Here is a 17,061-nt window from a genome sequence, read left to right as displayed (position 1 = left end):
AAAGTTATGCATTAATGATAAAACTTGATAAAGATAGATAGATAGATAGATAGATAGATAGATAGATAGATAGATAGATAGATAGATAGATAGATAGATAGATAGATAGATAGATAGATAGATAGATAGATAGACAGACAGACAGACAGATAGATAGATAGATAGATAGATAGATAGATAGATAGATAGATAGATAGATAGATAGATAGATAGCTAAAAATCATAAATATATACCGATTATGTGTTTAGAAAGTTAAAAAGGTTGATAATTGCAGCCATGACAGCAGCTTCTAGGCCCGTAGATGACTGCTAGTCCTCGAGCAAAAATTGCTTTCTGCTTTGTCATTGTCATATCATAAGTAATATTAAGATGATTAATGCATGAATATTATTGATGATTGACAACTTCAGGGGCAGTAAAGCTTGCCTAGATTTTATCAAGTATATCATAGGAAATCAATTAAAAGTTGATCTGTGTCTACGGGTCATAAGTTATGAAACTGATAATGCCATAGACACTTATCTTCTAAAAATATAGTTTAAAAATGGAAATGTACAAGTAAGTTACTGTCACAAAAAATGATTTATCAAAACACAGTTTTAATGAAAATAGTTTAAATGAACATAAAATTCTAAACAAGATTCACAAAAAGTCTAAGGATGTATAGCAGCTAATGACGTGGTCGTTACATTATTGCTAGCTTTAAAGGACTCGAAAAATCTATATGGAAGCTACAATTGTGCCTGAAAATCAAGCCCTGGGGCCCGTTTCACTACGAGGCGTAACTTGACGTGTAGCGTTATCATTTTCTGTCTTCAGTTTTTGGCTGGTGGCATACCACGAGCTGGTTCAATGGGGTTTGGACTCATTTGAATTATTTATATCTCTGACGATTTTGATCACAAAAAATAATACAAAGGATGAGATGAAGACTCTGTTTAAATATATTCATTACAATCTTTAGAAGGCGTTTGTGACACCAACAAGGGTTGAATTAGCTCACCCGACCTCTGTCATTATTCTAACACTTTACAGTATCACAGGTGTCTTATAAAGCTTGTAATAGATGCATCTAGACGCTCTGTTACCGGTTAGTAGCTTCATCCTTTTAGACAGACCTGCATTTAGATATATGATTGACATATTTACTTAAAACACTAGATTCAAAATTTAGACACAATTTGTAATCAAAAGTGAATTTTATACATGGAAATCTTAAATAAAATATTAGTATTTGGAAGCTAAAATTATCTATTGTCAACTACTGTGAATTAAGTGTGGTAGCATTATCTTTAATGAGAGAGATCCGAGCCATACTTAAAATATCCTACTAACATTCGTTATAAGGCAACTTTAATCATCAGGCTCAGAAACATCCAAGACCCTACCTTGGGGTTAACATTTTCAAACAAATAATGGTATCAGTTTTATTTTAAGAAATTCGAGGCCCTTGTTACACTTTCACCCCTGCGAATGTTATTGTCATTTAAATTTTAGACCACGTGGTTTTATTTGACCCTTTCAGTTTCGCAGTAAAAATCCTGCCTCGTGTTTATAGTTTATTTTATAGAATCTAGGTACTTGTTGTCAAATATGAATTCTAGACGTATATTGATTTTAAACTTTATTTTCATTAATTGGTGGATAAAAAGTGTTCTAAAAATAAATGTGACAATACAAAAATAGTTTTTATCTGCTGTTGCAACAATTAACATGCGTAGTAGAGATCCCCCATAGGAATTAATTTTCGATCCGCGCCTGACCTAGTAATAACATCAATAGTGAAAGAGACTACACTATTTTATGCAGAATGTTCCTTGAAAATGGCTCGATATACCGAATTTTTATGCAAAACATTCACCCATTATTTTTTTTAAAAACATAGTATTGCACACCACAAGCATCAAACAAGGCTATGATTTTATTTAGCAACCCAATGTTTATATTTTCAACCACTCTACACGTGGTTGAACACGAACGATAACTCTGTTCTGAATATCATCGTTAAATTTAAATTACCGCTAGATTGTGAAATAAGACATACATCTTAAAAGATTTTGATGTTTTAACATAAATCAAAGTAGGATATGATATGAAAATTGACCAGTTCTTACGTATTTTGAGAATATTATCCGAACACTTATACTTCCGTTCGAAATTTCACAGGAACTGAACAAATCTCGGTGAAGTCTCGTGAACTTTCATTCGAGCACCTCTGGATTTATTACATACTTAGCAACGATAAAGAAAACATTCCGAACACATTCGCAGGGGTGACTTTTATTACAAAGAGATACATTCAATAATAGTTTGTAATGAAAGAATAGAAATTAAAAAAAATAACAGTATTGAAGATATGGTCCATAACAATGAATTTTAACAGATATGGGTTTCCCTAGAAAATTGTAACAAACGTATGTTTATTTACTAAGATTGACAAAGACAATAATGGCGTTCCATACTTTTTAGAGAGAATGAGAGATTTACTCAGAAACTGCATTTATATAAATACAAAACAGTAAACATAAAAACGAATAGCCGCCTATGTAATATAAATCAACAGAAAACTACTTACAGTGTGTGGCAGCATATGAATACAAAAACATGAACTGAGTGTCCTTGTGTGGGTCACACAAACAACAAAACAGGAAGTCAACAATAAGGAAATGTAACTCTAAATTTATATAATGTAAGGATAACTCTAGGTTCAGAAAAAGAAAGATAACTGCAGAAATACATATTAATATGATAATTGAAGATAACTCTAAATTTGTTAAGATAATAATTAAACTTTAGCAAAATAGACGTTACACAATCTTACAATACAACATGATTTTTCATTGTGTTTACCAAATATTAAAGCACGGTACATCATATCAAACAAAACCATTTTTAAGCATTCACGGAATCGTCTCACAGTGATTTTAAATGAACTGAATATGTAGGGTTTTTGTGTGCAGATTTACTCATTGGTGAATACTGACAGTTACAATAGTTTTGTTTAAAGTTTAAAATAAGTAGCCTAAAAGTAGTAAACAATTATTCCCAAATCTATGTATGAATCAGAATAACATAATCCTAAAATACTGCACCACCCATGGTTTTTTTTTTCACCAACACTGTAATTTTGACGTTATATGTAAATATGCACCCATTTGAAATATAAAATTGTTAAGAACATTGAAAAATATTGCAAAATTTGAAAGATAGGTAAAGTTAGCTACTAGTAACTGGCTACTAGTAACTGGCTACGAGAAGTAAGAAAAGCTAGCTACTAGTAACTGGCTACGAGATGAAAGAAACTTGGCTTCTAGTTACTGTCCAAGTGAGAAAACATACCTAGGATTTCTATTTGTGTTCTTGATATGTACATTGCACAATATCATCATTTACTCATATTCCTCTCATAGATAATTGGTGCGTTTCGTTTAAAATATCTCTATTTTAGACAATATTGTCCAGTTGACTCAAGTAGCTGTACATATAGATTGAAAATATCAACAAGTGTTATTATTTATAACAATCTATCATGTCATCCTCTTAATATTACAACAAAATTACTCGGATATATCTCTTAATCTTGTCAGCTACCAGTGCATTTCGTTTCAGCTATCTCTATTTTAAAGACAATTTTTTTCATGCAACTCAAGTAGCCTTACATAAAGATTGAAGACATCGTTAAGGGTTGTTAATATCAACATTTTATCAGGTCATCCATGAATGTTAAATGAATGTTTATACAACAACTGATTCGATCTAACGCAGATATCATATGAATGCACATTCAATTTGACTTTTCTACCTGTAACAGTTTATCTGAACTTTGTAATACAATCTACAAAACAAACTTTCATATTGAATAACATAAAAGATTAACAAATAAATTAGTCATTTATTTTCAGAGTAATGACAATGGCAATAAACGAATATCAATTCAACACCAAACTAGCAAACCGGGGTTTCTTTTGTGGGAGCAATATAGCGAAGTACATAGAAGCGTTGAATAGGGGTTAATTCCAGAAAAGGTAATGTTTTGACTGATCTTTGTACAATCAGATCGTAGCTGGGCGGACTTGAACAAACATGTACAAGAATTACGTAGCTAACCAACTAAATTTCATAGCATGGAGTCCGATGAATACGGGCATAAATATTTTAAAATGCGAACGAATGATCACTTATGATCACTTATGACTTTAGATGTAGTGAAAAGGAAAGGCAACGCAGGCGGATGTTTAGTGGAAAAATAAAACAATGGCGGACAAATTCGTCCCAAGGTTTAATTCCAGGAAGATTCGGCAAACTTTGATTAGAATACGAACGGAAATACTTGTAATAAAAACAGTTTCTTAAATATTCGTACTGTTCCCTACGGAAGCGTATTAGTGCCACATATGCACTTCAAATTTTTTTATTTTCCACAATTTAATCTGTAAAATATACACTTTAATCTGTAAATTTAACATTTTAATCAATAAAATTCACACTTTAAAGTGTAAAATTCTCACTCAAAAGTGTATTATTCACACTTTAATCTGAAAATTGTACACTTATTACTGTAAAATTCACACTTTAATCTGTAAAATTCATACTTTAATCTGTACATTTTACACTTTAAAATGTAATATTCACACTTAAAATTGTAAAATTCACACTTTAATCTGTAAATTTTACATTTAATCTGTAAAATTTACACACTTTTCCGTAAATTTGGCTCATATATACACATACATTAGAGAATATTTATCATTTTCGATGGTTTGATCGAACATAATGGACTGAAATATTTTATTTAGTGAATATTTCAAACTTTGTCTTAATTACAGTGACATCTTTACACAGTGATATTTTAAAAAAAAAACTGAGGGGTTTTCAAATAGATATAAGTGGTTTTATCCCTCGGCTTATTTCCACACACTCTTTGATGATATTTACAATAAAAAATAACAAACAGTGTTGATTTACTGATCATTCAAAAAATAAACGTTAAGTATCATTCTGTCTAAACCTCGATTTAGTAGAAGTACGTTCAGTACTTTGAGTTGTGTACGTACTACAAAAACTTGAAAAAATTAAAATTGTACTGTATACAAATAAATAAAATTGATGTTTTAAACTAGTAAAACGTGACGTCTTATAAACATTTAGCAGCCTTGAAGACTGTGTATTTGCATAAAAGTAAACAAAAAATCAAAACCCCAAAACTTCTACATGTTGCGGCCGCCATATAATTATGTGGTGACCGGCTGGCCGCCAGATAAATAAATAGCGGTCGTTATGACGACTGCTACTTATTTATATGGCGGCCGCCACATATAATTATATAGCGTTCGCCAGAAAGGCGGTCACCTTTTTTTGGCGGCCGTCAGATAATTGACTTGTTGCGACCGCCAGTTATAATGTGGCGGCCGCCTGATGAAATATTATGGAACGCCTCAACTGCCTTATGTAGATAATCTTCATAATATGATGATACTTTAATATTACATGATGGTACTTTAACATTACATGATGGTACTTTAACATTACGTGCTGATACTTCAACATTACATGCTGATACTTTAACATTACATGATGGTACTTTAACATTACATGATGATACTTGAACATTTCATGCTGATACTTTAACATAACATGCTGATACTTTAACATTACATGATGGTACTTTAACATTACGTGCTGATACTTCAACATTACATGCTGATACTTTAACATAACATGCTAATACTTCATTATATGATGGGTACTTCACTATGCGATAGTTCTAAAAATAGGGTTAGGGAAGCGTCGCCTAGGGAACGAAATACGCTAAAACTCAGAACACGTGAATTCCTGTAAAGTTTTTATCACTGAGCTGTTTCTCTGTTTCAGAGATTGATCAGATTGGACTAAGGTCCACTAAAACTATTTTAGATCGAGAAACTCAACAAATGCTACTATTTGATTAAGTGTTGTCTTTTAAATGGGTCATTTTAAATTTTGAAGAATGGCTGCATTGTGAGTTCATTGGGGCTCAGCGCATAAAAATCAGGGGGTACCAAAAGTCCTTCAGGGAATTTTGGTCTAAAAATGTGCATTCAGAACCCAATCTTTTGGCGCTTAGTCAGAGCGAACAACTAATTTTAAAAAAAAGCACCTAAACAAACACTTCTGTCATTCACGTTACATGTAGATTCCTGGAGATCCACGTGAAAGAGTGGGCAATGAAAGCACTGATTTGTTCAACAGTACAGTTACTGCTAAAATCAGATTCAACAGCAATGCAATGCTTTATCCTTTGCATGATCTTATAAGTTGCATTTGTGGTTGTCGTTTGCCTAAATACATTGCACCAAAACAAATCGTATGTTTCGACAATATTTTTATTCAGTAGAGATCCTCTCTCATGAGCTGTAGTGTATTGTGTACTTCTTCAGTTCCAGCTTTTTTTTTTTTTTTTTTTTTTATGTTTGTTTACACATAAATCCACATACAAACATATTTCAGACATATTTCATACATTTCAAGATTCTACATATTGTAATATCTTATTAATCTAAAGGAAATAGATTATACGTGTAGTGTGAAAACGTGTTTTCTTGCAAATATATATATATATATATATATATATATATATATATATATATATATATATATATATATATATATATATATATATATAGAGCAGTAAATGAAAAGAGAAAAAGGGAGATATCGAAGATAAAAAAAAATACAATAGAAAAGGGGGTACATGTATATTTGTTCACAGGTCAATATAATTTTAAAAAAAAAGAGAATAGTTTAAGCAATCACATATGTCATAAAACTTGTTATAATTTCTCACAAATTGTTTGTCAGTGGTTTTCATAATCTGAGTATTTACAGTTTTTCAATAACATATATTTTTCAAGCAGAATCCGGTTTTTTTATTATTTGTAGTTCCAGCTTTTTGACAATATCCAAACTAGTCTCAGTGGACCTAAGTCCTATATGATCAGTCTCTGAAACAGAGAAACAGCCCAATGTTAAAACTTCCCTATTTTTAGAACCACCGCATAGTGAAGTACCATCATATAATGAAGTATCAGCATGTAATGTTGAACTATCAGCACGTAATGTTACAGTACCATCATGTAATGTTAAAGTATCAGCACGTAATGTTAAAGTATCAGCACGTAATGTTAAAGTACCATCATGTAATGTTAAAGTATCAGCATGTAATGTTGAACTATCAGCATGTAATGTTACAGTACCATCATGTAATGTTAAAGTATCAGCATGTAATGTTAAAGTATTATCACGTAATGTTAAAGTACCATCACGTAATGTTAAAGTACCATCATGTAATGTTGAAGTATCAGCACGTAATGTTAAAGTACCATCATGTAATGTTAAAGTATCATCATATCATGAAGATTACCTACATAAGGCAGTTGAGGCGTTCCATAAACTATGTTTTCCACCTGTGACTTTCAGGCTTCCGTAATTTACGCACTTCTTAACATATAAAGTCTCATAGTTTTATCTAAAAAAGTTTATGAGAAAACTCTTAAAAATCAGTCTAAAAGAAGAAAATTGACGTTTGACGAACGAATGTCATCTTCCAAACAATGCAAATTTTAGCTGTTTTCGTTCTCTTTCAATGCTGCAAAAAAAGCAAAAAACAAAGAAAGACCTTAATAAAATGCATGACGATTCACATATATAGAAATTCGGAAACAAATATGTTCTAGATTGGGTGATTTACGTTTTTAGTCCATTAAATCATCACTTTTTTCAGTTTTTGTGAAAATTTTAATCTGAACGGCTCAGTATGATCTATTCCCTGCACCGAGGGAAAAAATTCTGGTCTATTGACTGTTCAAGCATTAAATAATTGTTTTATTACCTAATTCGTTTTTTAGTTTTCCGGGTTTACAATTTGCATATTGCAGATGGTTTTCGTGCCATTATGCAATATCCTAAGATTTTTTTATCTTTAACATGCACCAAACCTGTTGCATGCATTACAACATCTCAATTTAATATTAGTTTACACAAAGAAGGAGGAGTCTTCAACCCAGTAGATTCTAAATAGTCTTTTACCTTATATGAGGCTTCAAAACTGTTGATTTTTGGATACTCCATTTTGATAACATTGAATTTGGTTTCACCAAGTACTAAAAACAGCGTCTATGTAAAGGAATATACATTCCCTGAGAAAGGATGTAACATTATATAATTAGTGCCTGTTTGGGAGGGTAACAGTTGAAATTGACACTCAGAGGATTTCAATTTCAACTGTTATCCTCCCAAACAGGCACTATTTATTTTATTATACTGAATGTCTTAATTTTAGAGATTTTTTTTACTGATTTTATAAAGAAATGACGTGAATTCCACGGCAAACCGTACGCACATAATTTACGCGCATGTAACAATTTGTTGTGTTACCCGTTGCTAAGTGTGTTGCTAACGCTGAGGGTAATAGAACGGATTATCAACTGCGTCTAAACCAATCAGATTTCAGTATTTAACATGAGAGTATAATAACATATCATACATGCGTTCTGATAAACGTTGCCGGTCCAATAGATCACAGTCTATTGACCGGCGGTCCAATAGATCACAGTCTATTGACTGGCGGTCCAAAAGATCGCAGTCTATTGACCTGCAGCCTAATAGATCGCAGTCTATTGACCGGCAGTTCAAAATAGACGCAAATATTTAATTTGTAATAAAACAACAAAATCCCTTTGATTAGGTAATAAACGCTTCTATGTACTTAGCTGTATCTGCATTGCAATTTGTCGACCCTGAATTGATCAACACTACCTTAAGCCGATCCTGACCCGAAAACATCATCATATGGTCGTAATTTCGTTTCAGTATTTTTTCATGATCATCCAAAACTTGAAGTATGATTCTTATCTTTATTGTGCATATCTGTACAACTGAACTGACAATACCATCATATCTTGAAAACTACAGGAAGATTTATCTGAACAAATGATGCAACGTGTGTGCGATTTAATGGATAAAAATATCAACTTTAATAACTGGCATTTCACATAAACAAAATACTAGTAATATTCACATCTTGCATACAGTGTATTTGCACAATGGAACTGCAAAACAAAACAAAACAGTTTTATCTTGAAAAATGTAGGATCGAAGAGGTATCCGGGCAAAAGGGGTACTCTGTATGCAACATTTTGTTAAAAAATGACTGAGTTTAACAGCTGGTATTTATCTCACGATTTATTAAAATCAAAATCGAAGTAATATAAACATCATGTTATTTTAACAACGGCAAAATTAAAAAAAAAAAGTTTTCAAAAACTGTAGGGGGAAGGACAAAAAAGGTACCCTATCTGTAATATTCTGCAATAAAATTTCAACACCTGATACTTTCCGCAAAATATAATTAAAATTTATGACTTTGCATTCATCTGTGAGATATTAAGTTTAAAAAACATATGTATAGAAGTAGGAGCAAGAATTGTAAACCCTCATTTGAAAGGGTCAAAGAGGAAATTGTTTATTACTTTCACTGTGAGAAACATATTTATAAAAAAAATGGTGACATGGAAAGTTTTAATAAGTGATGGAACCTGATAATGTTTTAAGAAAAAGGATAATTATTTTTTATGCAGTTACAGATGATGTTATACAATTGTCTATTGCAAAAGCATGATTAACGTAAAATTATAGTTGTCTACATATTTTCATATGCATGTGTTTGCATGAATGATGTATAAATGTTAAAGAGAAAAACCTCTCACGAAAGTTTACAAGTTTATATATTTATATATAACTGTATGTAACTTAGTACTTGGTGATCCCAGGGCCCCAACCCTGGCACCAAATATATTGCTTTTTATTAAGTGATTGGACAATAAAAGGTTAAAAAAAAAAAGTTTAATTTTGGTGTTTTTTTTTTAATTATATAAATACTAAAAACCTAGCTCCAGGTTAAATGTACATCTCTAATACTAATATATGTACATTTTTAATCAGCAAAATAAAACCTTCTTTTTAAAAACTGTAGGAGTTATTAGGCCAGTAGAGTTATATCTTTTATCATCTGCCATTTTATGCCATAAATGACAAAGTTTCACGGCTGGTATTTTTTGCAAAGACCCAATATGTAATATTAGACTAGTATTTATTTGCATAAATTATCAAAAATCAAGATTAAGAAAAACGTATGCTTAAATATATGTACAATAGGTCTGCAAAAAAAATCAGTTACCTCCTAGGTATTCGCAAACCCGTCATTTTATCAACTGGATTTTCCTACGGAAACCCCAGTTACAATTTAACAAGTCCACCTTGTTCTCTCTCAAGTGTAAACAGATCTTGTATTTAATCATCGTACGGGAGTTTAAACGTCGACAGTTAGGTTTTTATTGCAAGAAAAAAGAAACCCTATATAATCCACGTACTAAAATAATATTCATATCATTGTAATGAATAAAGTATAATCGCCATTACTTTTCTGCAGCCAAAGGAACAGAGTGTTTTATCTATCTATCTATCTATCTATCTATCTATCTATACTTATTAGAAATACCACTGGCTCAACAAATTATGAAGAATTTGAATTATTCAGAACTTTAGTATGTACTTATCCCCGGCAATGCTCTCAATTTATTATTAATGCTCTAAAACTAAGACAATCAAAATTTTCACGTTGACTTTTAAATATGTAATTTATATAACCAGTGACATATAGGTCCGATGGGCCGGGTGCTATTTTCTTGTATTATTGTTTCACTGTATTATTGTAACATGCAAAATGCACATGTCACTATAATAAATGATTTACTTACTTACTATCTCTTTGTTAAAAAATTAAATTAAATTACAAAATAAAGTAAATTAAATTACAATCTGAAAACATCTGAAGGTTGTAATTTACTTTAATTTCTTATTTTATTTATATATGCATTTGATATATATATATATATATATATATATATATATATATATATATATATATATATATATATATATATATATATATATATATATATAAGGACAAATAAAAAATAGCATGAAATAGCACGCCTTTCAAAGCAATTTCAGAACAAGACTAGTATTTAAAAGTTTTATTCATTTATCTAGTTCGTTAACGTTAATTAAAAGTAAAGACATTTTAACTTAATATCATGCTGTTTTGTAGAAATCAATGAACACTGTTGATTTTGGGATTCAGTGTGAATACATGTATATTGATTACAGAACTATGAAAGATATGGGAATGTAACAACCGTTAATGATACAACGCCGCTTAATGCTATAAAAAGCATTAAGCGTTGCAATTGCAACGCTTAATGCCATAAATTCTTGCATTAACAGTTGACATCTTCAACTGTTAATGATAAATCGCCGCTTAATGATATAATTGTATCATTAAGCGTCACAATTGCACAGCAGCCCTAACGCTTAATGAAACAAGCAAATATCGACATCCTCAACCGCTAATGATACAAACTTTATATCATTAAGCGTTGCAGTCGCACCCTTTAATGATACAAAATTGTAATAAAGAATGTAAAAACATCTTTATCTTTTCCTCAATTGGCTCAACAATTGTACATTAAGTACATTAAGTGGTAGATAGAATATATATATATATATATATATATATATATATATATATATATATATATATATATATATATATATATATACTGTATATATAGAGAGAGAGAGGTGAGATGGAGAGAGAGAATCGATATATCAGACACAAATAGATAGATAAATGGATCGATGCAATGGTAGATGGATTGATGAACGGATAGATAAAATGATGAATGGACGGGTGTACAGATAGATAGATAGATAGATAGATAGATAGATAGATAGATAGATAGATAGATAGATATTTAGATAGATATTTAGATAGATAAAAAAACATCAATAAGTATAAAACAACAGAAAATAAACTGAATCAAACTCATTTTAATCAAGAGAAATTAAAAACAGACAAAATGTGAAATATATTCTGAAACAAAAGCTTAAAAGATTAAATGTTGTTCAAGTTATTTGATAAACTGGCTTTTAAATAATGTTTAAACATCTTATCATTGCTTTGATATGGCCTAAAAAAATAGCACACGCAGGGCATTAATGAGCATCAGTGTTTATTAAGACTCATGAACTAGCATGATATTGATGAAAAGTTTTATTATATATGACCCCCAAGTTTGTTCTTTGAATATCTTGTTTAAAATATTCGTTACAAAATTGGAAATGTCTACAGCTACTGTCTGGAAGCTGGGTACATGTAAACTTATTTCTTTTTTTCATATTTTGGTTTTTACTTTACTACCGGTAGTGTCAACATGCTCTGTTTCTGTATTTAATGTCTTGAACCTCAAACCATCGATTGTAAACCTCTCGAAGGTTAAGCCACGCATGGTGCCAAAATGGGGAAGCAATAACTCTTTTTAACTCTAAAACAAGTCCGCTTCCAGAACCTACAAGTCTTATTATTCGACGCACACTTACAGGTGAAGGGACAGAATGCAAAACATTTGGAGAAATGTACACCATTGGACATGGTGTGTCGTCAATGATGGTACGGAATAATGTGTTAACATTCCTAAGACGAAACCTATAACTAGGTTCCCTATCCAAAACAATGTGAAGTATTTTCCACCATATTTCTTTCGGCAATTCGATAGACGCGCCGTGGATATGGCTGTTATTGGCTTCCTTGTTTGATTTCTTGGAAGAAGTACTTGGACACGTTTCATTGTCTGAGACATGGCGCTGATTGTTTACACCAGGGAGCATGTTCTCGTTGCATTTGACAACAGAAGTGTGGGTGGCCTTTTACATGTTGAGGGTGTTTCTTTTTCCAGTCCGTCAACAGCATTGTCACAGCTTTCATCTGACTCTCTAGGATGGGGACTATTGTATTCATCCGAAACATTTGGTGGACTGTTGGGGTCAAGTAGAAAATCTTTACTGCATTCGTCAACAGTAGAGGGGATACAATTACTGGTTAAATTTTTTTCTTTTTCTATATCACCAACATCATTGTCACAGCTCTCATCTGACTCTCTTGGAAAAGGACTTTTGTATTCATCCAAAACAGGCGGTGGACTGTTGGGGTCAAGTAGAAATTCTTTACTGCATTCGTCAACGGAAGAGGGGATACAATTACTGGTTAAAGGTGTTTCTTCTTCTATGTCACCAACATCATTGTCACAACTCTCATCTGACTCTCTTGGAAAAGGACTTTTGTATTCATCCAAAACAGGCGGTGGACTGTTGGGGTCAAGTAGAAATTCTTTACTGCATTCGTCAACGGAAGAGGGGATACAATTACTGGTTAAAGGTGTTTCTTCTTCTATGTGACCAACATCATTGTCACAGCTCTCATCTAACTCTATAGGAGAAGACCTATCCTCGTTAACAGAAATGTTACAGGCTGAAAACGTGTCATTTTCCTTCTGCTGAAAACTGTTTTCGCTCATCAACTCGTCTACACGACCATTCTGTAGTTCGTTTTCATTGTGTGTTTCAATATTTTCTATGATGTACTCTTTTGTTTGAGGATGTATGTCAATGCTGACATAGTGTTCACCCTGACCCTCTGGGAAATATCCAAGACAAAGCACGTTTAACCCTTCATCAAATTTTCCATCATTAGAAATAATTTTGCAATGCATTAAGCCATTTGCAGATATAATCAAAAATTGCAGATTTAGCTCTCGAGCTAATGCCTGCAAAGTAAGATTATCACCATACTCTCCGTTTTGTGACATTTTTTGAATATATTCTGCAAAATCTTGACAGACGAACGATCTATAGAACTCGCCATGCTTCTTTAAATGATCCACAGCACTTGTGCGGAGACTAGAAGCTGTTCTAAAAATGCCAATCATTGATAGTTGATGAACTACTGCCTCAAATTGGCAGTTACCATCTCCCTTAGGATCAAACAAAAGTGTGACTGAATCGTTTTCTATTAAATCTAGGCCTTCCAATCTGTCTGTATGAGAGAAAGGAATAAGATATTTCTTTCTGTGTTCATTGTTCATCGTATGCATTTTTCTGAACTTCTCTTTCTGTATTGTCTCACTTGTGATATTTTCAACCCCTACCCATTCTGTTCTAGAAGAACTCGACCTTGGATCTTGAAACTTAACAAGGTATTTATGAGATCTTAGCCTCCTTTCTACTATCCTTCCGGAAAAATATATCTGCGTCTTGGAATCCTTGATTTGCCTGTGGGGAAGCGAATCAGAACCTTTTCTCCAATCTCATACATTGATGGTAGTGACGCTTTCATTCTATATCGTTGCATTCTGTTTGCGCATCTTGCCGTCGAGTTTCTCACCCGTTGTTTCAATAATGAAATGTTTGGAGTAGCTTTGTGTTTTTTGTGCTGTCGGCCAAAGTATATTTCAAACGGCGTCTGATAATTGAGAACTTCCATTGCTGTTGTGTTCATAGAATGCACGACTGTTGGCAGATCTGTTACCCAATTTGAACCTTTTGTCGAGATTTTGAGAAATCCAAGTTTTCTTCTTAACGTTCTATGAGACCTTTCGCACTTTCCTTGTGATTCTGCGTGATAAGGGCGACTAGTAATTTTCTTAACTCCCTTTTTTAATAACAGTGAGTCAAAGGATCCTTTAAATTCAGTCCCATTGTCACATTGAAGAACTTTTGGAGTTCCATATTCTAAAAAGACATCATTCATTGTTTTGCATACGAGTTTGCTTGATTTGTTTTGCAAAGGTCGACAAATCAAAAACCGGGAAAATACATCAATGACAGATAGAATGTACTGGTATGTCTGCCCATGGCATTGGACTGGTTCTGATCTCATATTTATGAGATCGATTTGCCATCGGTCACCGATATTTTTTGAAATGATTGATTTAAGTGGGGGCTTGTTGGTGAACTTAGCATACTGTCGTGCATATATTTTGCTTTTCGCTAATTCACTTTGGATACGACGTTCACTTATTCCAGTGAACTCTTTTTGAATCCGATGGTTGAGCGCTCTAGCGCCACTGCCTTGAGCATCATTGAATTTGTTTTTAACAATATTTTGCAAATCATCTTTTAATAAGACTCTCTTGCCTCGGAAATGTAAAACGTCCCTCCTAACAGAAAAGTCAGATTTAGCACGATAGAACTGAAGGACAGCTCTTTTCTGTTCTAAGGATCGTTCTTTGACTGCCACATTAAATGATTTGTTTATAAGTGATAGAATGGTATTATATCTTTCTCTTGAAAACGGACGTATAGATCGAGTTTTCTTGTCCATGGCATACTCTGTAAGAGTTCTGTCAAATAAAAAAAAATCAAAGATTATTACACAACCACTAATGCTTGATAGTAATGTTATAGACAAAAACATTAAAGAACTAATATTATGACAAAGGCAATTCCTTGTTTTTTCCTGCCAAACACATTTTAATGACCAATTTTTTTTTTATTTCTAGTAACAGTTATGTGTATTTTATGTCTAACAAAAGGACTTATTGTCTATATGCAATTTTTTTTTTAACATGAAGAAATAAATTACTTTGTGATTGACATATCAAATGAAATAACGTACATGAATGTGAGTGTTAGCTATATTTTTACTACAGTAACTTGATCAAAGGGTCAGATTACATGGAGTTGCCAGACGCGGATCATCAGATAAGAAGTAACCCGTAGCGTCGAGTTTGATTTAATGATTCGCGCCTTGCAACGAGACGTGATCTGATTCTTTGGAACATGATCCCCTATGATAATAAATTCATTAGATACCTTTCCGCAAGGTAAAATACAAAACAAAACAAACCATCATACTTATTGAAAACAATTTAATTCAAAGTATATATTGAAAACGGTCTAACAAGCAAAATTGATTTATTGGGTACCACGTCATTAGCTTCAGAGCGGTGGTATAATGTAATACATGTAACTTCGCTTCGCTTCTTGTTTGATCTGCTGATTCACCCCTTGCTATTCCACATGATCCGAACCATTAGATCAAGTTATGATCATATATACTGTAAACCAAATTTTATTCGTGTCTGCTTTATTTCGCGATTAACTTTAGATAAACTGGTTTGCGACGACTAATGTTCGCTACCAAGCCTTATCAAGAACCCGTTGTTATACATGTAACAACCATACAACAACAACTGGTTTTTAGCGAGAAATATTCGCGACGACGAGGCTCTTATTACTTCGCGAAAATTTCTCGCACGCAAATAAATGTTGGTTAACAGCATATGCAAAACCGGAAATATAAATCTTTCGCTTTTTAAGCCGTTAGCGAATACGCTAGACGCTTTGTTCCAACTAACATTTGTGGTTACTAAGGCATGGAATGTATCATCTATGTTAGAAACCTTAAAGTAGCCCGAGTATCGCACTACGTCATAATATTGTTTCGACATTTACATAGCGTTTTAGATTCCCGGTATTGATTTTGCTTTACATCGCTCTTGTAAACAAAGGCAATAATAAGCAATTAGAACGGTAATATATATATTCTATGAGAGATAGAAATGATTCATGTTGAGAAACTCGATTCTGTTAAAGTAAAATGAAAAACGAAGTTTCTGATTAACCAGGGTCTCAGTTATACTTATATCTTAGAACTTTGTTATGATGCCCCCCCCCCCCCCCCCGAATTTTTTTTTCTTTTACTAAAACCGGTTTAAATTTAGAGACAGAAGCTATTTCGAATTTAATCCATCGTCAATTAATTAATGTTTAAATGAAATCTAACATTGTTGACAGATCTAAGCAGAAAACTGTATAAAAATGTGATTTTTACGGATTTTTTTTTCGTCAGAGTCTACTTGGTTTAGAGCTTACATGTATAGCGTGAAAAGTAATCTGTCAACATATGATTTATTCTAGCAAATCTTGTTTCTAAGATGTCAATCTATAGACAAAAATTTAAGTTTAAGTCCATAAAATAGTAAAAAAAAAATGACCAAACACGATGCATGCATCTCATTTTTTAATTTTTTTTTTTTGATACATCAGGTCCATAAGGCATACTTAAATATACTTACAACAATTTGCGCAAAATTATTGATGAGATATGGATTACATAAATGTTT

Source organism: Magallana gigas, chromosome 3 (assembly GCF_963853765.1).
Source record: "Magallana gigas chromosome 3, xbMagGiga1.1, whole genome shotgun sequence".
In the NCBI taxonomy this organism is placed as follows: domain Eukaryota; kingdom Metazoa; phylum Mollusca; class Bivalvia; order Ostreida; family Ostreidae; genus Magallana; species Magallana gigas.
This window is presented reverse-complemented; position numbering follows the sequence as displayed.